At 37.5% G+C, this 27323-nt stretch overlaps 1 protein-coding gene and 1 long non-coding RNA gene across 10 annotated transcripts in view; both read left to right on the top strand.

Annotated features, from left to right (window-relative positions):
* The window catches only part of LOC134480385 (uncharacterized), a 33726-nt gene extending 11890 nt beyond the window's left edge, over positions 1-21836 (top strand). The window contains exon 2 of the long non-coding RNA XR_010054810.1: positions 123-21836. This is a non-coding gene — a long non-coding RNA (uncharacterized LOC134480385). The remainder of the gene's footprint in view (positions 1-122) is intronic.
* The window catches only part of Spag16 (sperm associated antigen 16), a 919670-nt gene that overhangs the window by 274600 nt on the left and 617747 nt on the right, over positions 1-27323 (top strand). The gene's annotated exons all lie outside the window — the stretch shown is intronic.

Below are 27323 nucleotides of genomic sequence, written 5' to 3' on the forward strand. Positions count from 1 at the left end.
TCCCCTACCTGGTTATGCTTTTCTTTCCTCTAAGCACTTAATTAAGCACATATTTTCAAGTATTTATTTAGTAGATTATGTTATTTGTCTGTATGACCTTTTGTGTATCATATGCATGCCAGGAACCAAGGGAGCTAGCAGAGGTCATTTGTCCCCTAGAGCTCTAGCAGTAGATGTCCAGTAGATGTCTGGGAATCTGACCCACAAGAACAGCAAGTACTCTTAACCACTGAGCCATCCCTCCAGCCTCTTAAGTACGTATGTTTATATGTCAGACAATTAGCTGCTTTTTTCCTAAATTATATTTATTAATTAATCTAGTTTGTACACATATAAGTTTGTATGGATGTGCCAGAGTGCTCATAGAGAAACTAGAGTGTGTCAGGTGCTCATGAGGATGTCAAGTAATGAACACTGGGAGTTTTCTGCTTTTACTGTGTAGAACTAACGCCATCATGTTTGGCAGGAAGTCTTTTTTTACCTGCTAAACTATCTCAGAAATATAGCATATTGTAGGTAAATTCCTTAGTTTTCCTGGTTTAAGCACTGTATATATGAATCTGAAAGTAAAGGTAAGTTTGTGTCTGTGGCTGGCCTTGCTTGCTTTGAGAAGTGCATGGTGTGTTTTAGAAATACCAGTGCAGGATCCGTCAGTAGGTCTATGTTTTAGAAATACCAGTGCAGGATCCGTCAGTAGGTCTATGTTTTAGAAATACCAGTGCAGGATCCGTCAGTAGGTCTATGTTTTAGAAATACCAGTGCAGGATCCGTCAGTAGGTCTATGTTTTAGAAATACCAGTGCAGGATCCGTCAGTAGGTCTATGTTTTAGAAATACCAGTGCAGGATCCGTCAGTAGGTCTATGTTTTAGAAATACCAGTGCAGGATCCGTCAGTAGGTCTATGTTTTAGAAATACCAGTGCAGGATCCGTCAGTAGGCCTATGTTTGCATCTGTTAAGTTTTTAATTCTGGTCCTGGTCAACTCTCTGCTTCTTTTAGCAAAACATGTTTACTATCAATATTCCCCATATTGAAATCCTTTGAGCATAAGTTTGGATATATTTTCCAGTAAAAAGATCTTACCTAAAAATTTATAAGCCTAGCTATTTATTATGTCACATTTACAATCTTTATTTTGTTGTTGTATAACTTCTCCCTTTTTTACTCTTTTATTCAGCAATTGCACCTGTACCCTATAGCTCTCAGAGGATGGAACACTTATCCTTCCACTTATCATGGAAGGGTTTCAACTTTATTTCTTCCAGTCTGTGTGCATGTGGAAACCAACACTGTAAACCAGCTTCTGGACCTGATCCCTCTTTATCTGTGGTTAATCGTTTGGTTGTCTAATCCCAGCTTATGTGCTTGGCTTTATGCTGATATAAACCTCTGTGAGTGGATGCAAAGTCCTGGTGCTAGAGAGAACCCTCAGTGTCATCCATCTTCACACTTAGCCTTACAATGCTAGGACTCCATGACTGATGTCTTCAAGGCCCACAAAGTCTTTCTGATAGCAGGATCTCAGGAATTGATTTTTACTCTCCCCATGTTTGGACCTTTCTACTGTGCAGAGTGGAATTATAGGGTGCTTCACTGTCAGTGACTTTGAGCAAGACACCTATTCAGTTTTGAGGTCAGCAAACAGGCCAGCAGGTATTTACTTTACAGCACTGCACTCATGGAGAATTTGGTGTTTAATGTGAAAGGTAGAGGACACTTTAAGAGTTGCACTGGGTCTTGGTGACATGCTTGATATGTTGAGAGATGTTAGTAGAGAGGAACGCGCAGGATTCCAGATGACATTACCCATGCTTATGGTCCTAGAGTCGCCCTTTTGATGCACAACACAGGCTCTGAAATTAGAGCACAATAGATTGCCAGGTGCAAACTGCCACGGAGTTCAGAAATCTGCCAATATGCTACTAACCCTTTACTTATTCATATTAGAATGGTGACTGAGAAAGGCAACAGAGAAATGGCTAATTGTCCCCACTTCGGTATGTTTTTCTCATTATTAAATACCTACTTCAGATTTCCCAGAGCTAGTTTAAGCGAAGGGACCTCTCTGTCTTCATAGCTAATATTCAGTGGGCTACATGAGTTCTAACAGGTGGATGTGGAGGGTGCTTGTTGAATGTCTGACGTGGATGCTATGATGAAGAAAGTGGTCCTACGTCAAAGCCAAGGAGGCTGCTGAGCCTAGGAACCTCTCTGTAGATTGGTCATTGACATAAGTCTTTACTGCTTTAGGTGTCAACTTCTTCTAAGTTCTTGGTTGATGAAGTAATGAGGAACATGAAGAGGCTTTGTGGAGTGTCACACTGACAAAATAAATTGGAAAGTCATACTTCTACACATAGACCTGAGATGAAATATCATCAGTGGACTTTTTCTTAGTTTCCGTTTTTATAAATGCTTCCTATAGGTTTTCCCAGAGGTAGTGAAGTACATATCAGGTTAGGTCACATACTTAAGTTGTATAATTATAATAGAATTTACATTTTTGTGAATAGTGTCTCTGATATTTAGCTAGTTTGTCTGGTGTTTCAGTGCTAACATGGGTGGGATTCTTAAAAATCCATACACGATTGGCCTTAAGACACCAAGACACATCCTAAATTGTATTAAAACATTTTGGGAACTCACCCATGTGTGCAATAATTATAATTGTGAGCATCCAAGGAAAATTAGTGTGTAATGTCTTAATTAAAACTGGGCATCATAATTTTATTTAGAAATTGAATTCTATTAAATTGTTAAGAGTGGAGGATTTTCATTTCATTCTCACATAATTAATATTTAGCACAGCTCTTTTGGTAGCACATTGCATTATTAATGTACATTCTTTGAGAAATGTAATAGTATGTTAAAAAGTTTCCTTGGAAGAGAGCCCATACATTTTGTCATTATATTAAAATGTAAATTTCACCTCCTGCTTACCCGTTGAAAATACTTATGAGTTGCATATCAGCTTATTTACTGTTTTATTGGGCAAAAATCTTTAAAGTCAGTTTGGTTTTGTTTAAGTGGGAATTCATTTTCATGTTTTTAAAACTGAAGCTTGAACTCTCTCCCAGGGGTGTTCTTCACTCAAGAATGTGGTATGAATATTGTGTTGCCTTAACCCTCATCATATTTTCTTTAGAGAAAATGTGGCTCCTATTAGTAGCACACTACAAAGTCACATGGCTGTTAAAGGGTGAGCCCTGGGACAGAAAAGTAATAATTTTGTATTCTTATTGCTGCTCTTGTCACAAGGCATTATTGTGTTGGCTGTGGTATACTCTCTAAGGCAGCCTGTAAGAAAAACATCATTTATCTTAGTTTTGCCATGAGAAGTCTACAGAAATCTGTTGATTTAAAAAAAGAGAGAGAGAGCGCACCCAGAGCTGTCCACAAATAGACAATGAGTAGTTAAGCAAATAACTGTGCACACTCCTCAGTGACAACAAGTAGTTGTTTTGTTGAGCTTTTTTAGGGAGTGAACAAATAAGAGGCAGAGAACGATGAGGAAGGAATGAAGAGCACCGAGAAGGAGGAGAATGAGCAGGAGACGGAGGAGAAGAGAAGTAAGGAGGAGAAGAGAAGAAATCCCCCAAACCTTGTTTCCTTGAGCACTGAAGCAAGACTGTGGAAATCCACAGAGGGGAGGTAGAGCGCCCAGGTTTAGAGGCGCTTTGTTGGAGACCTCCCATCCTTCCCTTCCTTCAGTTCTTGGGTCTCTCAGGATAAACTGCACCCCTCAGAGGCGTCTTCCTGAGGGAAACCGAGCAGAGCAGATTTGACCCAGTAGCATCTGGTCTTTTAGACTCCCTCAGGCTAGGAGTTTCTAACTTTGAAAACTTGACTCCTCTTATTCACAATACCATTTGAAAATGACTTTGGAAGAGTAGTCATTTGTTGTGTATGTTAATTTTTCCCACTGTTAATGCTTTTTAAATATTAATATAATATTAGTTTCAAATCACAGGAGGAATATTTCTCAAAAACTATTTTATGAATACTATGTTATGAAAATGGTGAAGAGGTTAATCTATTATTTGTTAATCAAAGATTTGTAATTGTTAAAAAAGATTATTTTAATGTGATCATTAGGTCTTTCAAAATGAAGTTTTTTCTACTTGAAAGTTTAAATATTTAGTATGCTTTATATGCCTAGGAACAAATAAGAAACAATTTTCAGTTCTAACAGTGCATACATTAATATTCCAAAGCTGACTCACAGCTACTGCAGATTGATCACTAGAGTGCTAATTTGCTCTCTGTGTGCATGCAGATATGAATTTCCTTGCTTGTGTGTATTGTTCCTGGTATTTACTTGTGCTATTCAGAATGTTTTAAATTTGCCTCATTTTTCTGGTTTTGTAAATGGCATATATATCATTACTATGAAGATCACTAGAAACTAAGACTAGATTGACATTTCAAGATAGACTCACAGTGATTTTTACATAATTATGCTCAGAGATCAGAATCATCCCTCCCATTGATTTTAGAATTTTCATAAAAATCAGGAGCTGTTGCTTGGTGACTTGCAATGTCTTTAAATATTTAAATGTGCTATCATCCACAATCAATTTCCAAATTGAAAAGACACCCCAAAAGGTGTAATTTGAACACTGTAGCATGCAATAATCTTTCTGGTAGACGTGTATTTCACAATTCAAATAGTAGAACACTTTAGAAATCTTAATTGATATTGCCTAGAAATGTTAGAAAATTAATAAGAAAGTAAGTTAATCTAAAGAAAATGAAGAGTTAAAAAAGAGGAGACTACCTTACCCTGACCGTAGCAGCCATTAGAAAATTAATAAGAAAGTAAGTTAATCTAAAGAAAATGAAGAGTTAAAAAAGAGGAGACTACCTTACCCTGACCGTAGCAGCCATTTTGTGAGTGGTACTGACTGGGGACCACTGACGAAAGGTCCTCCAAAGCATCCATGCAGTTCTGCAGGCATTATTGTATGGAGCAGAGATCTTTAAAAGAGTCCTGGGAGCAAGTAGGCTTCTTTGGAAAGGATAACATGAAGGAGTAGTGTCAATGAGGGTGCAGAGGGTACCTGGAAGAGAATGAAGGACAAGAGACACGAAAAAGGACTCCAAGACAAGAGTCTGATCAAGGCAACAATTTCATTTTTTCTCAAGGCTGAATTCATACCATAATAGGGGAAACAGAGAGGGGGGGCAAATGGGAAACATTTACTCAGGCCAAGGACACAATTTTTGTGTGGTCAGCTGTCAACAAGATGTTGGTTTTTTAGGATGGTTACAGGTCATCACATTGGGTATCTTGACATCAGATGTATTTCTTAGCAAGGTCAGAACTTTATCATATCATTATTCATCCTGACCACCAGATTTGTATTAGTCTTCTGCAGCTGGCTGGGGATTTCCATGAACCGTCATACTTAACTCTAACCATAATATTAACATCAATAATGGAGGGTTTCAAGGGCTCCCAACAGAGTAGGAAGGATTATAAAGGAAACATCTATGTTGCCACTCTCCTTACCTCCCTCTTTGAGGAGGAGTATTTTCTTTTCTTTCCTGAAGATGCCCACTCCTCAGTTTTTCAATAGGATCTTGGTCTCTTCCCTACCTTTCAGCTTCACTAGCTGCTTCTATTAACTTATTTCCATGTCATGTCTTCTCCCTTCTCCACAAACTATTTTACAGACCTCTACTCTCCAAATTAGTAGGGTATTAAGCACCTCATTCTGTGTGCAGAGGGATATCAAGTCCACTGAGAACAGTGTGTATGGTAAGTTCACTTAGGTAGACTGTGAACAAAACATGCCAGCTTGATGTCATTACTGGCAAAGGTCATAAACGCGAAATTGTGACCTGAGGATGATCAAGTAGCTATTGAGTAGAGATCAAAGACTGGAACCTGGTTCTAATTAGATAATCAGCTAATCAATTTTTTTAAACAATTGTTTATTTAGTATGTGTACATCATGGAGTTTTCTGCCAGAAAACTGCACCTGCAGGCGAGTAGAGGGCACCAGACCTGATTATAGATAGTTGTGAGCCACCATGTGGTTGCTGAGAATTGAACTCAGGACCTCTGGAAGAGCAGACAGTGCTCTTAACCTCTGAGCCATATCTCCAGCCCAGCTAATCAATTTTTATTGCTATTCATTCACATTATGATAGATCAGTGGCATGGTACTGCATGACTACAATGATTTAGATATACAAGGTCTTTAGTTCAGAAAACAATAAACAAAACAGACCATAATAATGTAGAAGGGTAGTTAAAAAGAAAAGAAAGTCATTAGGCCATAATGGAACTCTTCTGGAGTCAGTTTCTAGAGAGTAGGAAAGATGGCTTAGTGGTTAAGTGTACTTACTGCTCTTCCGAAGAATCCAGGTTCAGTGTACAACTGTCTAACTCTAGCTGCAGGGGATCCAAAGACCCCTCCTAGACTCTCTGGATACCCTACCACATACCATAGATATTCAAAGACTTATACAAGCACACATGGACATAAATCCCAAAACAAGTTACTTCCTAAACTCACCCGAATAGCTTTGAGTCACTGTCATTTCCCTTTGTGACCTTCATTTTCCTGCTAGGAATTTCGTTCTTTCATGGTTTGTCATGATCTAGACTTCTTTTCCTTATCTTATTCAATCCTTATTTACATATGATTTATATGTTATACTTTCCATTAGAATACATGTTTCTCTCAGTTGATACCTCACTTTCCTTAACACTGTCTATCAACAACCCATTGACAAATCTTCTTGTGAAGATTTATGCTACAAAAGAATCCCTTCCACTATTATAGGTCAAGTACTACTACTGATCACTTTGTTCCTGTCTACAGATCTCTTCTGTGACTAGGTGAACTGATTCTGCCTGCCACCTCCACATGGTCCTATATTTGCAACTCTAAGCTTTTGTGATTTTTAAATCTTGTCTTAAGACATGCATGTTTCTCATCCCTCACCTTATATTATCTATCTCTTTTTCTGGTCAAGTCACAGCCATGTACATTAAGTACACTCACAGCCATCTTACTGTTGTCTCATTGCAATGCATTTCATATGAAATGTCAGATTGGAACATTGTTTTGCCTCTCAGTATGGCTCCTTGAAAATAGGTAATTCTCATCAATGAAGCCTCTATTTTCTCCTTGTTTGCTCTGTTTTTGAATAACAAGATAATATAATTCCTTGTCTTATGACAGTATTGATCATACTTATTCGTATATGTTTAATCATAAAAGATAAATCATTTTCTTTTATATTAATATCCTCTCCATCCTTCAAGGACTCAAATAGCACCAAGCTCATGATAGTATCAGAATATTATAGTTTTGAATGATCTATATATTTCTACTTTTTTATAACAACCATTTTTCTTATAAATCATTAAGTAGAAAAAACTTAATGTTATCTCTAGAATAATAAGATTATCTCAAAAAAGTTTATTTTGATCAATTAAAATGACTCTAGTCCTTACTATGCTTCTTTACTTGTACTATTGATGTAAAATAATTTCAGGTCATGTTAGGATTCAAATTACTGAGCCTACAAATTCTAATAGGGTGGACAAATTCAAATATCAGGAATATGGGGGAGTGAAAGCATTCTTGTCTACACTGGAATAGTACAGATTCTTGTAACGTGTGGCCATGTTGATCTAGGGTCCAAGGTACTGTTGGGTTGGGGGAAAGCAGGGCACAGACTAGAGTCCATAATCTGGTATAATAAGTGTGAAACTCTTCACAGACACTCATTTCAGAAGGTACAAAGCCATTCTTTTTTATCTTTTATTGGATATTTTCTTTATTTACATTTCAAATGTTATCCCTTTCCCAGTTTCCCCTCTGGAAATCACCCATTCCATTCCTCACCCACTGCCTCCATAATGGTGCTGCCCCAAGCCTTCATAGGACCAATGGCCTCTCCTCCCATTGATGCCTGACAAGGCCTTTCTCTGTTACATATGTAGCTGGAGTCATGGGTCACTCCATGTATACTCTTTGGTTCATGGTTTAGACCCTGGGAGTTCTGGGGGGTGTCTGGTTTGTTGGTATTTTTGTTGTTCTTATAGGGTTGCAAACCCCCTCCAATTTCTCAGTCCTTTCTTTAACTCCTCCACTGGGGATCCCATTCTCAGTCCAATGGTTGACTGTGAGCATCCACCTCTGTATTTGTCAGGCACTGGCAGAGCCTCTCAGGTGACAGTTATTTCAGTATGCACCTCTTGGCATTCCCAATAATGACTGGGTTTGGTGGCTGCATGTGGGATGCATCCCCATGTGTGGCAGTCTCTGGATTGCCTTTCCTTCAGTCTCTATTCCACACTTTGTCTCTGTATTTCCTCCTGTGAGTATTTTGTTCCCCCTTCTAAGCATCTACACTTTTGTCTTTTTTTTTCTTGAGCTTCATGTGGTCTGTAATTGTATCTTAGGTATTCTGAGCTTTGTGCTAATATCCATTTATCAGTTGAGTACATATCATGTGTGCTCTTTTGTGATTGGGTTACATCAGTCTGAATGATATTTTCTAGTTTCATCCATTTGCCTAAGAACATAATGCAACCACCCATCAGGAACAGGGAATACCATAGTTAACTTTATACATTATATTTTAGCTTGAAATTCTGCAGTAAGCCTAAGTTAATATTATCATAAGGCTAATTTATTGCATAACCAAATATGAAAAGATAGTTGAAAATAGTTATAATTTTAAAGGACACCTCCATTCCATCCCTAGTTGTTGAGTTTTATGAAAATGAAAATAGTCCCTTATGTTACAGTTCTATGCATAATCAGATATGTCAAATGCTACCTGCTCTCATGTTTATTAGTTGCAGATATCATTTATAAGTAGAGCTATAACCTGAAAGCATTTCCTTATGTTGGCCCTGTTTCTATGGATTTTGAAAATTGGTCATTTAATGCAGAAGTCACTGTTGCTTGTCTTTACCCAGTAGACGTTATAATGTTTAAACAAATTTAGTTTACAATATGCACTTTAGTTGAGTGTGGAGACTCAAATATTTACATAAGTTAATCTGTCTGAATAACATGGTATTATAATTTATAATCACATTATTTTATACTTGGAATTTCATTCAGTTCTCTCGAACAAAACACACTAAATTTTTGTGATTAGATTGTAGAACGAACAAGTTGGGATCTTTTTCCTTGGAGGTCATTATAAGAAAGAACCATAGAGTAGATGTGATTGGAGAGATGGCTCAGCAGTAAACAGCACTGGCTTCCCTTCTAGAGGATATGCATTCATTCCCAGAACCCTCATTGCAGTTCATAACCATATGCAACTCCCATTCCAGGGGATCAGACATCCTCTTCTGACACCCACCAGGATCAGGCATGCACAGTAGTATACAGACCTACAGGTATGCAAAGCACCTATACACATTCAAATATAATATTGCACTCTGAAACTGCAGGCCTCAGAATTTTGCTGCTAATAGCCTTAGACTGTGTGCCCTCAGAGAGGCAATCTCCCTTCCTTGTCTCAGGACTTTCCCTTGTTCTAATCACAGGCCCCTTTATTGTCAAGCCTTCATCCTTGTCAATTCCTTGGGCTCTCCTGAGTAGTAATAGCTCACCAGAAGGAAGTCAGGGATGACCTGGGAAAAGATTCTTTTCTGCCCTCAGAGTTGTCTCCCAGATACCCAATAATGAAAACAAGACATATCTGAATAGGCAGCACTTCAGTTCATTCTGGTTTTACCTAACCGACCAAGGGTCTTGCTGTTTGCTGTTCATGGTGCAGAAATAGACTGTAACACCTGCTACAGTCTATTTCCTGTTCTCGAATGCTGAGCCCACGTTCCTTCCCATATTCCACTCTAAAAATCTCATCTACAACCACTACCTGCCAGGGTTTGTGAGGGCTGTAGGCCGCAAGTGCACTTGGGAAGGTGGACAGGATTGTCCGCTCTACTTCTTGTTTTTAGGCACACCCAAAACAAATAGATTTCTACTTGCATCCAAAGCAGAGTTTACAAATGAACAGCAGGGGGCGACAATTTCTAACATAGGTCTGAATATCAACTTACCGTTAGCCTAAAGTTATGGGGCAAACATCAGATTACTGCAAATTGCTTAACTTTAGCTCTATACTGTAATTATCTAAACTCACTTTTACTGGAATCTTTGTAAAGAAAGGTTTTAATTAGAATTTTGCATGGCTTCCTCCCTCCTGTGGTTTGATTGCTAGTTCAAAGAACACAATCAATGAAGATATCTATTTGTTTGCATTCTTCCTGCTTCCTGTAAGCCTGGTACTCGATAGAGTAGAATCATCCAAAGAGAAGTACAATTTGTCTTAAAACTGATCTTGATCTTGGTCTAAAGAACAACTGTAACTTTACCTTCCTCTCACACCTACCAGATGTCACTATACAAGGGAGAACACCTTAAACAAAAACATTGAAAACTTTTTCTAATTCCTTTCTTTTCTTCTAATTATATTTCAAAGTTCACAGTTGTTTCGATGAGTTGTGTGTTTGCCAGTTAATAGGAGCTGAAAATTTTTTGTAAAGTTACATTGAATAGGAATATTCAATCCCATTAACCCTATGGCATTATGTTTTTAAATGAATGTAGTAAGGGCAATATTTTAAAGAATTGCAAACTTTCTGGACTGTTTTTCAGTGAGCAGACAAGATTGCAATCATAAGATCTGAGAAATGGAATGGTAGAAGAATGAACCATCACTGCAACTTGTGCAAAAATGCGGGATTCTTGTTGTACAGTAATTTGGTCATAGTGTGAATATTGATGGTCCTGACTTTAATGGTTCAACCTTCAATTTTTCAACTTTATGATGGTGGAAAAACAGTATATACTCAGTAAATCTTATATGGAATTTTGCATTTGATCTTTTCTCTAGGCTAGCCATAATTCAGAAAAATACTCTCACAGGATGCTGGTCTATTGCAGCATTGACCTACAGTGCAGTCGATCATTGGATGCCAAGAGAAAGAAGGGAGGCATCATGCAGTGAACTGTGTAGCCACCGGCCACTAGAAACAAGTGGTCAGTAGATTACATGAGGTAGTCACACTGTATTAGGAATCATTCTTAGATTTTGTCAGATGAAGACAACAATGTTTTGAACAAGTTCAAATGTGGAATTTAAATGTAAGCTATAGTGTTTGATAGTTGGGTTCACTATGTGCATTTTCTGCTTACAGCATGTTCAATTGATGATGAACATATGGGGGTCACACTCATAACATTCTAAGTCAAATCTCTTTACATAAAAGCTACTGAACACTGAAAAGCAGAGTCAACAGCAGATCACTAAGTATACTTGTAGTGCAGCTCTCTATTCTGCACAGTGCAGGGCTGCAATCCCAAGCATTTAGCAGGCAGGAGCTACAACGATGAAGGTTTATAGCCATGAGTACACGTGTAGGTGAATCCTGGTCCCAACAGTGCATGCTGCTCGCTTTTGTGAGAGGTTTACCTGCTTGTGAGCAACTGAAACCTTCTCCATTGGAATAACTAGGGTGTGTCTGTGGTCTTGGCTGACAAGGGTGATTCAGCCAGGTGCTCTTATGTTTAAGAACGGACTGAGGAGGAGACAGAGTAATCATTTGCAGCCTTCTTTGCTTGACCAGATATCAGGGCTGCACAAACACTTAGGCCGTGTTTAAGGCCTTAAGGCACAGCTAAATCTCATATTTCTTTGCAGTCATAAGAAATCTCTTCTCTCATCGTTAAAAGCATGTTTGGCTTTCAAGGGAAAAGAAAGTTTTAAGGGTAAGGATCCACTAATTAAGATCACGAATATGTCCCTGCTCCCCAAGAATAGGTTGTCTATCTTCTTCCAAGTGTGCTCATCTCACCCTTGCCAACTTAGATTTACTTGACTGTTGTTCCAATGCTGACTAATAACAGACAAATCCCTTCTTTTCTTCAGGTTCAAATTCCAAAGAAAGTTCTGGATTCAATCTTGTTCAGAGCCTATAACAGCAGGGTATGTTGATGGCAAGCTCGTGAAGGAGCTGCTTCTGACACAGCTTCCATTCTTTCTATATTCCCTCTTAGCAAGTAGAGATGCATGAGCAGATGACAAAAATCTAAATAAACAAGCAGACCTGGAGGTCCGAGCATGGCCCAGCAACAAAAGGTGTGAGAAGGAAGGACTAAATGTGCAGGACGAACTGCCTCTGCATGTTAAACCAGCTCATTTCCATGCCTTGCCTCAGAAAATAAAGCAATAACGTTTTAGTCATAGACTCAATTAGCATAGCAACCTTGCATCAACCCCTCCTGCTGCTCGTGCTTCTTCCCTAATACTGCTGCTCTAAGCATTCCAACCTTTTCTTTCTTATTTTGAGCTACATACTTACAACCCAAGTTGACTCCTTTTCTCTGGGTCTCTTTTCCTGAAGCCTGTTACTTTGTCTTCCCACGTTGTTCTGCATCCTGTGTCTCCACATCATGCTCCTAATAACCCACCTTTACACAATGAGATGGGCCCAATGAAACACTCACTTCAATGAGAACATTCGCTCATCCTTCCAAAATTGCCCCAATGAAACACTCACATCCACAAAACAGTCTTATGAATCTCATCCTTCCAGAACTGTTCTCAAGACAGTGCTTTAAAATGATTTTTTTTGTACATTTCCCCTACTTATTAAAGAGAAGGAGCTGACTTCAGATGAAATTTACATCTGTGTGGAAAACTGACCAAAATTACAACACAGGAAATCTAGATTAAAAATAAATAAATAAATAGCTCTTGAGGTTGCTGCATGCTCTGTCACACATGTTCTGTCAAGCATGTTCCGTGTCCTATACCAGATCATTCATCCTCCGGCTCTTCCTATCCCACATCCGTTTAATTGGATACACATTTGATCTGTGATGGTAATGCTGATTTCTTTCAATTTTGGAAATATATGTAATTTTTATATTAGTCATTTGATAACAAATCAGGTATACTTAGTTCGCTCCCTGGTGTTCACAGAGTGGAGATATCGGCTTTTCCCTGGCACAGCAACATCTTTGAGCTACAAGCTGCATACAGAGAGCGTGCTCATACTGACGATCTCTTCAGTTTGCTGTAAAAATTCTTTCACTAGTTAAATACAGCTTTTTATTTTACTAACATGCATAGAAAACTCATAGAATTGAGTAATAAAGCTTTTCCTGGGCAAGAAATTACCTAATCAGTAGATCTAATTATTTTCTATACACTAATGTTTTCACATTAGAGTGTGTTTTATTTCAGTTTCATTTTTTCAAATGAAGAATAAAGGCTATACATATGCAAATCGTATTTTACTCTGTAAGTGGAGAGTCTGGAGCCTTTTTGCCTTCTTATAGCATAGTACTAATTCTATATGCATGTATACATAATTTTGCAGATATTTAGCAAGACTACATTTAGAAAAAGTAGGGCAAAACATTATGATCAGCTTTAGAAAAGTTTTCTAAGTGCATGGTAACCATTTAACTTATACAAATCTGAGAATATTCTAACTTCAGCTTTTGAAAAGGATTCTGTGAAATGCTAAGTATAGCTTTAATTTTGTGGATGTGTAAGCACATAAGACACATTCATTCTGACTCCAGCCTGACAGTGCTGGATTGACAGATGGAAAACGTTGTCAGTATTGCCTGTCAGATTGAAACTTAACAGTTGACAAGAAGCCATGTAAAAGCTTGAAGGTATCCTCCCCATATTGGCATTTCACTGGGTATTAATTAAACTAGATTGTTTGTTAATAAAGCTCAGAAAACCAATCAATTCTATCATAAAATATGTGATTAAGTTATGTGCTGTATATATGCATGTTTAGGACTGGGAAATGAGATGACATACATTTTCCTTTATACTTTATACCTAAGGCAGCAGTATGAAAAGGAATATGGAAAATTTTAATTAGAAGCAGATTATAACATGCACATAGCCAGCAGTAACTTCGGTATTTGTCACAGATAACAAAATGCAGAACAACATTTTTTCTTTGAAAATATTTCCAGAATTGATTTTACACAGTGTTCCGTACTGATTTATATATCACTATAAAATTCATGTTATTTAAAACCTGAAAGCATGTGCAACTTTCTCTGATATGGTGAGTTAGAACAACTTACTAACAATTTATTTAAAGTATATATACAAAATAACTAAAATGAGTCCAATTCTCAGATCATGATGACTGTCTTTTCTCTAATAAAACTTTAAAAGATAGCTTTGAAATCTTTGGCCACTTGAATTCATTAATGTAAAGCTGATTTAAATAATGGAAAGGTTATTGTGTAACCCACTTTTTTCTGATAATACACAGTGTTCTTTGAAATCTGTATTTATAGTGTAAAATAACACATAAAGAAGACATATGACTTATGCTCATGGACTTGAAAATGTGTTGTGGGGAGATAAACATTAAATAATCCAGTAAGAGAAACTGTATCTATAACAAGTACTGTGAAGGATCACTTCCAATGTCTATGAAAGGTCTATGACGGGAGACCTGGCATAAAGCCAGGCAAAGAGTTTGCTACCTGAGGTGGGGACTGAATTTAGACCTAAAGGATTTTATATCTAGGTAGGACATTTCATCAAAAGACTGAGAGAGATGTGCACCCAGGACAGAGTGCATAAAGGTTCATCAACAAGACAGTGTTTCTCATGCTTAAGGGCAGTTATGGGTTGGCTTTGGCCACATTAGAAATCTTTTTAAAATATATGCTTTTATTCTAACTTCTACCACTTAAGAATGTAAAATTACTTACAGAGTCTATGAAGATTTAAAGTTAAAATTAAATAATCAGCATAGGCTGTTTTCTAGTGTGGCTTTTGTCTTCTGAGGTGAATGTTGGGGATAGATGTCTATGGAAGAGGCATGTAAACAGTCACAGAGAGAAAGCAGCCACCTGTAAGCTATGGGATGCTTGCCAGAAACTAAGCCAGGTCTGGAATACTTCCCACCTTATAACCTCAGATGAAACCTAGCCCTGTTTAGAACTTCACTTTGGATTTTTCCTTCCAAAATATGACATGACCCATTCCTGCTGATCTAAGACACACGGGTTGTGGCTGCAGCTGCATAGGCAGAGCAAACCGAAACTGAAGGTATGCCAGTAGTAGTGAAAACCTAGAGGGAGGACAGTGTGCGTTAACCAATAGAAGGCATGGTGATGAGCAGGGGCCAGATCTTGATAGCATTAATTGCATATTTTTTAAGTTTTGTATTTTAAGATATATTTTTATTTATACCTATCTTTGTCTATCTGTGTATAAATATCAGTGTGTGTGAGTGTGTGTGTGTGTGTGCACATGTGTGTGTGTGCACATGTGTGTGTGTGCACATGTGTGTGTGTGCACATGTGTGTGTGTGTGTGTGTGTGTGTGTGCATGCAGGTATGCAGGTGTGCAGGTATGTGCACCTGTGCTTGTATTCCAGATTTTCTGCTTTTTCCAGAAAGTGATATTGAATCCTGTAAGCTGGAGATAGAATTAGTTGTGTGATGCCTAGCTTGATACATAGTTGCTGAAATCTGAAATCTTTTGCTCAGGAGTGTACAGCAAGTATGTCTCACACTGAGTCATCTCTCTAGCTTCTGTAGAACATTTTATCATAAGAGAAAAAGAGTTACTTAAGTGGAAAAATATTTTAAAAGAAAAGAAAAAACTAAGAAAGGAAGGGAAGCCATATGAGAGGGTGAAAGCAGATTGGTAGCAACAGCTACAGTGAAAATTCAGTGGTAAACTCCAGGGAAACAGATAGAAATTTATGAATGAACTAACAAACCTCAGAATTAATCAAGAACCAGGCCTTTATTCCAGCTGAAATCTCTTGTTTCTTCACTGTTTTCCATCTCTTTATATTTCCACCAACACAGAAACGTACTTTGCTGTTCTCTCTTCTTTTTCAACTGGTGTTAGCAGACTGAAGAGAAGTTTGCATCAACTATGGCGATAAGGTATAAAAATATCTCTTACATTCAGAAAGGCTGCCGCTTCAGTTAGATCTCACAGCCAGAGTTGATAATACTCCTTGAGGTAACTTAACTCTTAAGACTGCTATCCTACTGTGTACCTGACTTGTTTGTTTAGTTTGCCTTTAAGGGGACAATATAACTACAAACCTTACTTTCCATGGAATAAACTTTTATAGCCTCAGCTAATGCAGAGCTGTGATCTCAAAGTATGTACTGTCCTCTTCTCCTGACCTACAGTGATGCCAATATGTTTTAATCATCATTTGCTGAGAGCAGCAAAAATAGAAGATGACAAAAAGAGGGAGTGATTTCATTTCATTCCTTAAGGTGATACCCACACATTATTATTGACTCATAATTTGTTACTAATGCATTCAAATCTACTGTGATAAATGATTGTGCTTCATGTGATGATAGGTTTGTTTCTGGTAAAGGTCTTATTATGAAGATTTATTGTATCAACATTATAGAGTGCACTTATATACCTAGATGTGTATAAATCAACCATTTTATGTGGCTTCTTGATACAATCCAAAGATGAAGCACACTAGAATTCTATGAAGCTATAGTCAAATGTAGTTGGTATATTCTTTACAGTAAATTTTATAATAACTCTTCCTCATGACCTGTATCATCATCTTCGTCTTCATCTGTCTTAGTTACTTTTGTATTGCTGTGCTAAAGATACCATGACCAAGGCAACTTATCAAAGAAATCACTTATTGGGGGCTTACAGTTTCAAACAGAGTCCATGGCCATCATGGTGGGGAGCATGGCAGCAGGTAGGTAAGCATAGTGCTTGTTCAAGAGCTAAGAATTCACATCCTGAGATGCAAGAATGTGGCAGAGAGTGCTAACGGGGAAAGGCATGGGCTTTGAAACCTTGGCCTACCACCAGTGAGATGCCTCCTCCATCAAGGCAACACCTACCAATCCTTCCCAAACAATGCTACCAAGTGCAGACCAAGCATTTAAAAATAAGAGCCTATGGAACCCACTCTCATTCAAATCACTGTGCCCTTTCTTGATTTCCTTTCTAAATCTTATAGCACAGAAACTCTTATACCTTGTACATGTATACATTATAGTCTAAGGTCACATGTGAAAGAAAAATGTGGGCTTTTGGTGATCACATATTTTATTGTCTAAGTCAATTAATTGTCCAATAAATTTATTTATTTTATTGACTAAGTTAGTTATTAACTTCATATCCAGATTGCAACTTCCCCTCCCTTCTCTCCTCCCAGTTCTTCCCTCTCCCTTCCCTTCATCCATGTCTCCCATGGACACCAACCAGCCCCAGTATATCATATTACAGCAAGACTAGGCACATCCTCTTTCAATGATACTAGACAAGGCAGCCCAGTTAGGGGAAAGGACAATGCAGTCAGAGGCCGCCCCTGATCCCCCTTTAGGAGTCTTACATTAAGACCCAGATGCACAACTGTTACATACATGCAGAAAACTTAGCTCCATCCAATTCATGCTTTCTTGTTGGCAGTTCAGTCCTCATAAACCCTATGTGCACAGGTTAGTTGACTCTAGATTTTCCTATAATGCCCTTGACCTCTCTGGCTCCCTCAATCCTCTCCTACATCTCTACAGAATTCCCTAAGCTCTACTCAATGTTAGGCCGTGGGTCTCAGTATCAGCTTTCCACAGTTGCTGAATGAAGCCCCTTTGACTACATTAAGGCTAGGCTCCTATCTACAAGTATAGCAGAATATAATCTGTAATTATCAGGGATGGGATCCCTTTCGTGGCATGGGTATTGAGCTGGGCTAGACATTAGTTGGCCCTTCCCTCAAATTGTGTTCCATTCTCCATCCCTGCACATCCTATAGGCAGGGCAAATCGTTGGTCTCATGTTTAGTGGTTGGGTTGATGGTCCCAATCCCTCCCTTGGTAGTCTTGCCTGGTTATAGAAGATGGCTGGCTCAGAATTTATAGCTCCCATTCCTAGGGGTCATATTAGGGCCACGCTCATAGATTCCTGGGTGTTTCCAATGCCCTTGGTTTCTAGCTTATCTCAGAGATCTCCCCCCTCCAATCTAGTTTTCTTGCCTAGTATTCTTGCCTCTGTCACCCCTCCACCTCATCCCTCTTGTTCCCAGCCCACACTCTCCCTGACCCAGTGCTCTCCTTCCATCCATACCAATGTTTAATCTGTTTTTCTTTCTTAGTGAGATTCAAGTGTGCACCCTTGGGCCCACCTTTGTTATTTAGGTTCTATTTGTCTCTGATTTGCAGCCTGACTGCCCTGAACAGTACGACTAATATCTATTTATAAGTGAGTACATACCATGTTTGTCTTTCTGGATCTGGGTTACCTGATTCAGGATGATCTTTCTAGATCATTTACTTGCCAATTTTATGATGTCTGTCCTAGTGTTCATTGATGTGAAGAGACACCATGAAGAAGGCAAATTATATAAAGGACAATATTTAATTGGGCTTGGCTTGAGTTTCAGAAGTTCAGTCCATTTTTATCATGGTAGGAAACATGGCAGCATTCAGACAGACATGGTACTAGAAGAGCCAAGAGTTCTACATCTTTATTTGAAGGCAGCCAGAAGAAGACCTACTTCATACTGGCCAGACGTAAGCATATAAAGAGACCTCAAAGCCCTGATTCAAAGTGTCACACTTCTTCTAACAAAGCTACACCTCTTCCAACAAGGCTACACCTCCTAATAATGCATCTTCCCATGGGCCAAGCATATGAAAACTACCACATGATCAGTGTTTTTAATGGCTCGATAATACTCCATTGTGTAATGGAAAATATACCACATTTTCTTTATCCATTCTTTAGAGGGACATCTAAGTTATTTCCAGTTTCTAGCTATTATAGATAAAGTTGCTATAAGCATAGTTGAATAAGTGTCCTTGTGCTATGGTAGAATTTCTTTTGGGTATATGTCCAGGGGTGTTATAGCCGGATCTTGAGATAGACCTACTCACAATTTTCTGGGAACGCACCAAGTTTATTTCCAAAGTAGTTGTACAAGTTTGCACTCCAACCAGCAACTGAGAAGTGTTTTCTTTCTCCACATCCTTGTCATCATGGACTGTCTCTTGAGGGTCTTTTTGTTGTTGTTGTTGTTGTTGTTGTTGTTGTTGTTTTTAATCTTAGCCATTTTGACATGAGTAAGATGGGATCTCAAAGTTGCTTTGATTTGCATTTCCCTGATGATTAAGGATGCTGATCATTTCTTTAAGTGATTCTCAGTCATTAGAGATTGCTCTGTCAATATTTCTCTGTTTAGAACTGTATACATTTTTTTTAAAAAATGGGTTATTTGGTTTGTTAATGTCTAGTTTATTGAGATTTTATGTATTTAACATGTCAGTCCTCTGTCAGATGTGGAGTTGGTGAAAGCATTTTCCCATTCTCTAGGCTGCCACTTTGTCCTTTTGATAGTAGCCTTTGCCTTAAAGAAGATTTTTGATTTCATGAGGTTCCATTTATTAATTGTTGATCTTAGAGCCTGAGCTATTGGTGTTCTATTCAGGAAGTTATCTTTTGGAACAATGCATCCAAGGCTACTGTCTACTTTCTCTTCTATCAGAATTATTGTATACTGTGTTATGTTAAGATTTTTGATCTACTTGAAGTTGAGTTTTGTGCAGGGTGATAAATATGAATCTATTTTCATTCTGTTACTTGCAAACCACCAGTACCATTTGTTGAAGATGCTTTATGTTTTCCATTTTATATTTGTGATGCTTAGTTAAAGATCAAGTGTTTATAGGTGTATGGATTTGATTCTAGTTCTTCTATTAGATTTTATTGATTTTTTATGCCAATACCCATGTAGTTTTATCACTATTTCTCTGTAGTATAGCTTGAAATCAGGAATGATGCTACCTCTAGAGGTTCTTTTATTGTACAAGATTGTTTTGACTATGTTCAGTTTTCTTTCATATGAAATTGAATATTTTTCTGTCGTGGCTTATAAATATTGTGTTGGAATTTTAGTGGAAAGTGCATTAATTCTGTAGATTATTTTTGCTAGAATGGTCATTTTACTATACTAATCCTATATATGATCATGGTAGATCTGTCTGTCTTCTGATACCTTCCTCAGTTTTTTCCTTCAAATATCTGAAGTTCTTGTCACATAGTTATTTCACTGGCTTGGTTAGAGTTATAAAAAGATATTTTATATCATGTGTGACTATTATAAAGTGTGTGGTTTCCTTAATTTTTTTCTCAGCCCATATGTTGTTTGTATTAAGTTGTATTAAGTATTCTTTTTGTTTTGGTTAATTTTTGTATCCAACCACTTTGCAGAAGGTATTTATCATGTATATGAATTCTCTGGTATAAATTTTGGGGTCACATGTGTATACTATCATATCACCTGCAAATTATGATAGTTAGACTTCTTCCTTTCCAAATTGTATCCTCTGATCTCCTTTGGTTGTCTTACTGCTCTAGCTAGGTCTTCAAGTACTATATTGAAGAGACAGGGAGAGAGTAGACAGCCTTGTCTTGCTCCTGATTTTAGTGGAATGGCTTTAAGTTTCTCTCCATTCAATTTTATGTTGCCTATTGGCTTGCTGTATATTGACTTTATTGTGTTTAGGTATGCTCCTTGTATCACTTACCTCTCCAAGACTTTTAACATGAAGGAATTTTAGATATTGTTAAACCCATTTTCAGCATGTAATGAGATGATCATATTATTTTTCTTTTGAGTTTGACTATATGATGGTTTACAATGATTGATTATTTTTGTATTGGACCATTGCTGCATTGTTGAGATGAAACCTATTAGGTCATGTTGGATAATGTCTTTGATGTGTTCTTGAATTTTGTTTGTTAGTATTTTATTAAGTATTTTTACATCAATGTTCATGAAAGAAGTTGGGCTCAAATTCTCTTTCTTTGTTGAATCTGTGTATGGTTTCATTATGATGTTGACTGTGTCCTCATAGAATGCATTTAGCAATGCCACTGTTACTATTTTGTGGAAGAGTTTAAGGAGTATTGGTATTAGCTCTTCTTTAGAAGTCTAGTAGAAATCTGAGATACTTTTAACAGTTATGGGACTATTTATGCAGTTTTTCTAAACTTTATTTAACTGGTAAGTGGTGTCTGTCTAGAAAATCATCCATTTCATTTAGGTTTTCTAATCTTGTGGATTAGAGACTTTTGAAGTAGGACCTAATAATTCTTTGAGTTTCCACAGGGTCTGTTGTTTATATCTCCCCTTTGATTTCTTATTTTGTTAATTTTGGTACTGGTTTTCCTTCTTTTAGTTATCTGGGCAAAGGGTTTGTCTATGTTGTTGATTTTCTCAAGAACCAGCCCTTTTTTCATTGGTTCTTTGTATCATTCTATCTGTTTCTAATTGATTAATTTTAGCCCTGGGTTTGATTACCCTTCTATCTATTCCTCTTGGGTGTGCTTATTTCTTTTTCTATAACTTTCAGGTGTACTTTTAAATTATTAGTATGAGAACTCTCTAATTTCGTCATGAAGGCACTTCGTGCTATGAACTTGCCTCTTAACACTGCTTTCATTGTATCCCATAAGTTTGGGTATTTGTGACTTCATTTTCAAAGAATTCTAGAAAATCCTAAATTTCTTTATTTTTTTCCTGATGCTGTGATCCCTGAATAGAGAGTTGTTCAGTTTCCATGAGTATATAGACTCTCTGTTGTTTCTGTTGTTGAAGTCCTGCTTTAATCCATGGTGTCCTGATAGGATACAAGAAGTTCTTTCTTTCTCTCTCTCTTTCTTTCTTTCTTTCTTTCTTTCTTTCTTTCTTTCTTTCTTTCTTTCTTTCTTTCTTTCTTCCTTCCTTCCTTCCTTCCTTCCTTCCTTCCTTCCTTCCTTTCTTTCTTTCTTTCTTTCTTTCTTTCTTTCTTTCTTTCTTTCCTCTTTCTCTTTTTTGCAACTGTCGAGGCTTGCTTTTTGACCAAGTATATGATCGATTTTGGAAAAGGTTCTGTGACATGTTGAGAAGACGTTCTAATCCTTTTTGTCTGGGTGAAAATTTCGGCAGATATCTGTTAGGTCCATTTGGTTTATAACTTTTATTAGTTTCATTATTTTCTGTTTAGTCTCTGTCTTGATGACCTGTCATTTGGTGAGAGTAGAATGTTGAAGTTTCCTACTATTAATGTGTGGGATTTAATGTGTGACATAAGCTTCAGTGTGTTTCTGTTAGGAAAGTCAGTGCCTTTGGGCACATATATTCATTTTGGTGAATGCATCTCCTTTGATTATGTGGTAGAAAATCTTTTTAAAAAGATATTAGAATAGCTACTCCAGCTTGTTTTCTGAGTCCATTTGCACAGTAAACGTTTTCGAGCCCTGTTCTCTGAGGAAATGCTATCTTTGATGCTGAGGTGTGTTCCTTGTATGCAGCAGAATGTTGGCTCCTTTGCATGCATCCACTTGGTTAGCCTGTGTATTTGGGAATTGAAACCATTAATATTGAGGGATATTAATGAGCAATGATTGTTAGTTTCTCTTATTTGATGATGGTGGTGGTAATGTACATGTGCACACATCTGTGTTTCTCTTCTTTTTGGTTTTGCTGGAGTGCAATTATTTGTTTCTTTTGTTTTCTTGTGTGTAGCTATACCCCTTCTGTTGGAATTTTCCTTCTAGTCTCTGTTGGGCTGGATTAGTAGAAAGATATTGGTTAACTTTGGTTTTTATCATGGAATATCTTGTTTTCTCTTTCTAGGGTGATTGAAAGTTTTGCTTGTCATAATATTCTGGGCTGACATCTGTAATTTTTTACAGACTGTATGATATCTGCTCAGGCCCTCTGACTTTTAGAATCTTTGTTGAGAATCCGCTGTAAACTGATAGGTCTGTCTTTGTATGTTACTTGGCCTTTTCCCCTTGTGACTTCTACTATTCTTTCTTTGTTCTGTACATTTAATGTGATTTTTCTTTACTTGATGCTTTACAAGCTTCTTGTACACTTATAGGCATTACTTTCTTTAGGTTAGGGAAATTTTCTTCTATAATTTTGTTGAAGATATTTTTTGGGCCTTTGAGTTTGTAGTCTTCTCCTTCTATTCCTACTGTTAGGTTTGATCTTTTCATAGTCTCCCAAATTTCCTGAATGTTTTCTGTTTTGTTAAACTTTTTAACTTTAGCATTTTCTTTGACTGATATGCCAATTTCTTCTGTACTATCTTTTATGCCTGAGATTTCTTCTTTCATCTCTTGTACTCTGTTGGTGATACATGCATTTGTATTTTCTGTTCTCTTTTCTAGGTTTCTTATCTTCAGGATTGCCTCCAGCTGTGTATGCTTTATTGCTTCTATTTCAATTTTAGGTCTTGAATAGTTTTAGTCATATCCTTCACCTCTTTGATTGTATTTTTCAGTATTTCTTCATATTAATTTGTATCCTCTTTAAAGGCATCTACTTGTTTGATTGTATTTTCCTATATTTATTTAAGGAATTAATATATTTTCTCTTTAAAGGTCTTCATCATCTTCATGAGTTGAGATTTATAGTCATTGTCTTGCTCTTCAGATACGTTATGATATTCAGGTGTTGTTGTAGTATGAGTGCTGGGTTTTGATGCGTTCATATAACAATGGCTATTGTTAATTTTGTTTTTGTACTGTCCTTTAGCCACCTGGTTGTTTCTGATGTTGGCTGGCCTTGTAGTTCCTGTTGGGAGCAGGCCTCTGAGATTATAAGTAAAACTGGTTGTCCCTGGTAGCAACAGGCTTCCAAGGATGCAGGCAGTGTTGGTGGTCCCTAAGAGTTGCAGGCCTCTGTTTGTCCTGGGCAGCAGCAGACCTCCAGGGATGCAGATGGAGTTGTGGGCCAGAAATGGGGTACAGAATGGTCATGGCAGAGCTCAGCTGTGCTGGCTTTGCCCAGAGGGATTGGCAGGCAGGGAATTTGGATAGGAGGTATCGCTTTGTGGTCACTGATGGCCGTAGCATCTGGGATTGAGATTAGAGGTATGGACTGGAACATGAAGCACGGAGGGAGCATGACAGACCTCAGGGCTGCTTGGCTTGCTGGCTCCCAGCATTTTGGGCTGACAGAACTCACTTAGATGTCAAATTTAATTTGTTTTATTTACAGATGAATAATTTTCCATTTTATACGTTTACAACATATTTTTTATTTAGCTGCAATAAAAATAAAATTGTGTTGCAAATGAAATAACTGCTTTCTTAACTTCTCTGTGAATTCAATCTTACAAGGCCTTGTGAACTTTGTTCCACTCACTGTCCCTCTCATGTAGTTCTTCCCTATCCTGATTCTCTCTATTATCTTTCAGTTCTTGTGTGTCATGGGATCCCTCTCACCTGAGTAACCACACATCTCCTGATTCTTAGGCCTGGAACAATAGGTTTCTACCTCTAAGGTTTCTACCTTTGTGAGGTGATTCACCTTTCCATAGTGTTGACCTGATAACTGTCAATGTTATGTGTATGATCTGTATGTTTTGCCCTATAACCTGCTGTGAAGATGGACATGTTATACTCTTAAAGGCTATGGTGACTTGGCATGAAAATACAAAGTGTGACTAATGAATCTATGAGCTATAAGATGTTGACACTTGAGAATCTTCTTTATTAGAACACAAATTACACCATGTTTGGTGAAACAGTTTGGTTAGGCATTTTGTTAGGGACTCTACTATCCTGTTCCCTAGGTATTGTTCTTCCTATTTGATATTATCTTAGAAATGTTGTCATGCTACATTTCTTGCCTTGCTGATTTCCAATGCAAAAGAACACTGACCCTTCAAATACTTGATTTATGTGTTAGAAAATTAAAACTAACCCATAGTCTAATGCATTTCTCACCATTTTTTTACTGATACTTCAATCATATATGGAATTCCACAATCAAAACATCATGGTTAACTGCCTTGCTTTTCTTTACTACACCTACCTGGCAACTGAGTAGGAGCTCTTTGCTTTGTTCTGTGACAGACATGCAGGGAAGCACAGATCAACACCCCATTCAAGAGAGGACCTGTTGCTTATCTGTAAGGACCATATGTGAACTCCTTCAGAGTGATCTCAGCTTGAGTTGAGGCCGTGATCTCTTTAGGGGAGTCTGAGCTGATGACTACTGCAATGGGCATGCTGGATGCTCTTTGATTCAAGGCTCTCTGTTGGGTTGACAGAGACTGTGTTGTAGTCTGGCAGTTCTTGATACTCATACCTACCCCATTCCATTCATTATTAAACATTACTCTATGAAATATTCTGTACTCACACCTTTAGCTTTGCATCCACATACTAAGAAGAAAACTTGCATAATATTGACCTACTTTGGGGTAGTGTCATCCTCCATACAAAGTCGAGACCCAAAAGCTATGTGTCCTGTTTTCTGATAACTAATGTCAGTGCCATTCACCTGCCTGATTTGTTCATTTATCAACTTTATAATCCTCAGTGTAGTCATATTCAGAAGAGAGCACTAATACACAGCAGCAATATGAGTAAGCATACTTCTCTGTTTCTCTGAAGATTTTGAAAATAAATGTTCTCTTTTATAATATTCTCAGTGTATAGGAAGGATAACAGAGGTAGCTTTTTGTAGAATTTTGAGAAGAACAAATGGTTACAGTTTAAGTGTTCACTTTATGTCAATCTTTCCAGTTACTAATTTATTTCAGCTACTGGACTGAATCAAGGGTACATAGCACACAGCTCATCATAGACTGAGTGGAAAAACATAGATTCTAAAGTCTAGACAGAGACCTCACAGCCCACTTACTTCCTGTATTTCCATTCTCCTTCTCAGAGGGATTCTTGTCCCAGTATTTCTCCTGTGGATTTACCTCATGGTTTATTGGAATAATTTCATGATAGTGGCTGATCACATGATTTACCTGTTTGCAATGTTGGGGAATAAAAAGAAACAGCAAGTTTCTTCAAAGCCGAGTTGATCAATGTAGAAAGTATCTAAAGACCAGAACCATTAAGAGGAGCCTGACATTTGGGATTATTTAAAGGTGACTCTCCTGCGTCAACAGTGGATTGAACTGGGCCATCAGTGAAGATAAAGGATGGAATTTATGGAAGTGCTAGCTTTCTGATCTGTGATATAGATAACAGACAGGGGGAGGAAAATGTATTGGAAAATGGAATGTTCACCAGGTCTACTTCTCGACAAAGACTTGCAGATATCTTAGGAATGCTGACATCAGGAGAAATAATCTTCCCAAAGGAAGAGCACACTAATTATCCAATACCAAATGGTTCACCTGAAAACATACATACAAGCAACAGTGTGCAGACTGAGTAGATTGTATTTGTATGATTGGAACAATACATATATATTTTATACATATTTATATGTATACACACTTGTGAAATTACCCACATGTAACAACAGAAGAAATAGGCATAAGTTTGAAAACAATGGAGCCCCATGGGAGGTGTTAGAGAGAGGAAAAGGAAAGGCAAAGTGATGGAATTATATTGTTATTAAAAAATTAAAAATATGAAAACTTTTTATTTAAGAAAAAGTTTAAACAAACCTTATAGAGTTAGTCCTGTGATCCACTTGGGTCACATTGGTCTCGCTAGTGAAACATATTTCAGTTGTCATCCATGAAGGTTAGTTATTTAAAAAGGAAATTGCTAGAGATTATTTTCCCCAACTGTATGTGATCTATTTAGAGAGAGAAATGAGGAAAGAGAAATGAGATAAAAATGGGATAGTAGACCTGAATGCAGTGAAAAGGATTTAGAATAACTTTATTTGGGAACTTTTTTTTATGACATTACTGAGAAAGTCTCTTTTTTTGCCACAATAAAATAGAATGAAAAATCTAAATAAAGCCCATTTAACATCCAGCTTTACATTCTACTTAAGCACAATAACTGTACTCTTATCTTTTGAGAGAGACTTGCAAATGTCTTCAGCTGTCACTTGAATAGGTCAGTCATAGTGTTTGATAAATTTCTAAAAGCATTGTACAAGCTCACCTAGAAAACAGCTTTTCTTTTAAAAAAAAGCCAACAACCAAAAACTAGGGTTTATGCAAATCCCATATGGGATTTATGCAAATTCCATACATTTTGATAGTCAGAGAAAAATAGCTATTTTCCATAAAGTGCTTGAGCTGAGTCTGCCGCTCAAACAATATAGGTAATTGTAGAAAAGGTAGGGAAGCAAGATCCACTTCTCCCAGGCAGACATTCACAAATCATGTTGAATCTGCTTCAGACCTAGGCAAGGGAACCGCATCATTTTGGAAATTGCTGCTGAGTATGCATTTTGCACAGGACACAGCAGAGATTCTGGCATTGAGGTGGCAGGGTCACTGGGTTTTAGGTCTTTAGCGGCATTTGTTAGAGTCTGTGGAATCGCTGGCATCAGTTTCAGGAAGCAGAAAAGT

Source organism: Rattus norvegicus, chromosome 9, assembly GCF_036323735.1.
Source record: "Rattus norvegicus strain BN/NHsdMcwi chromosome 9, GRCr8, whole genome shotgun sequence".
NCBI classification, from domain to species: Eukaryota; Metazoa; Chordata; class Mammalia; order Rodentia; family Muridae; genus Rattus; species Rattus norvegicus.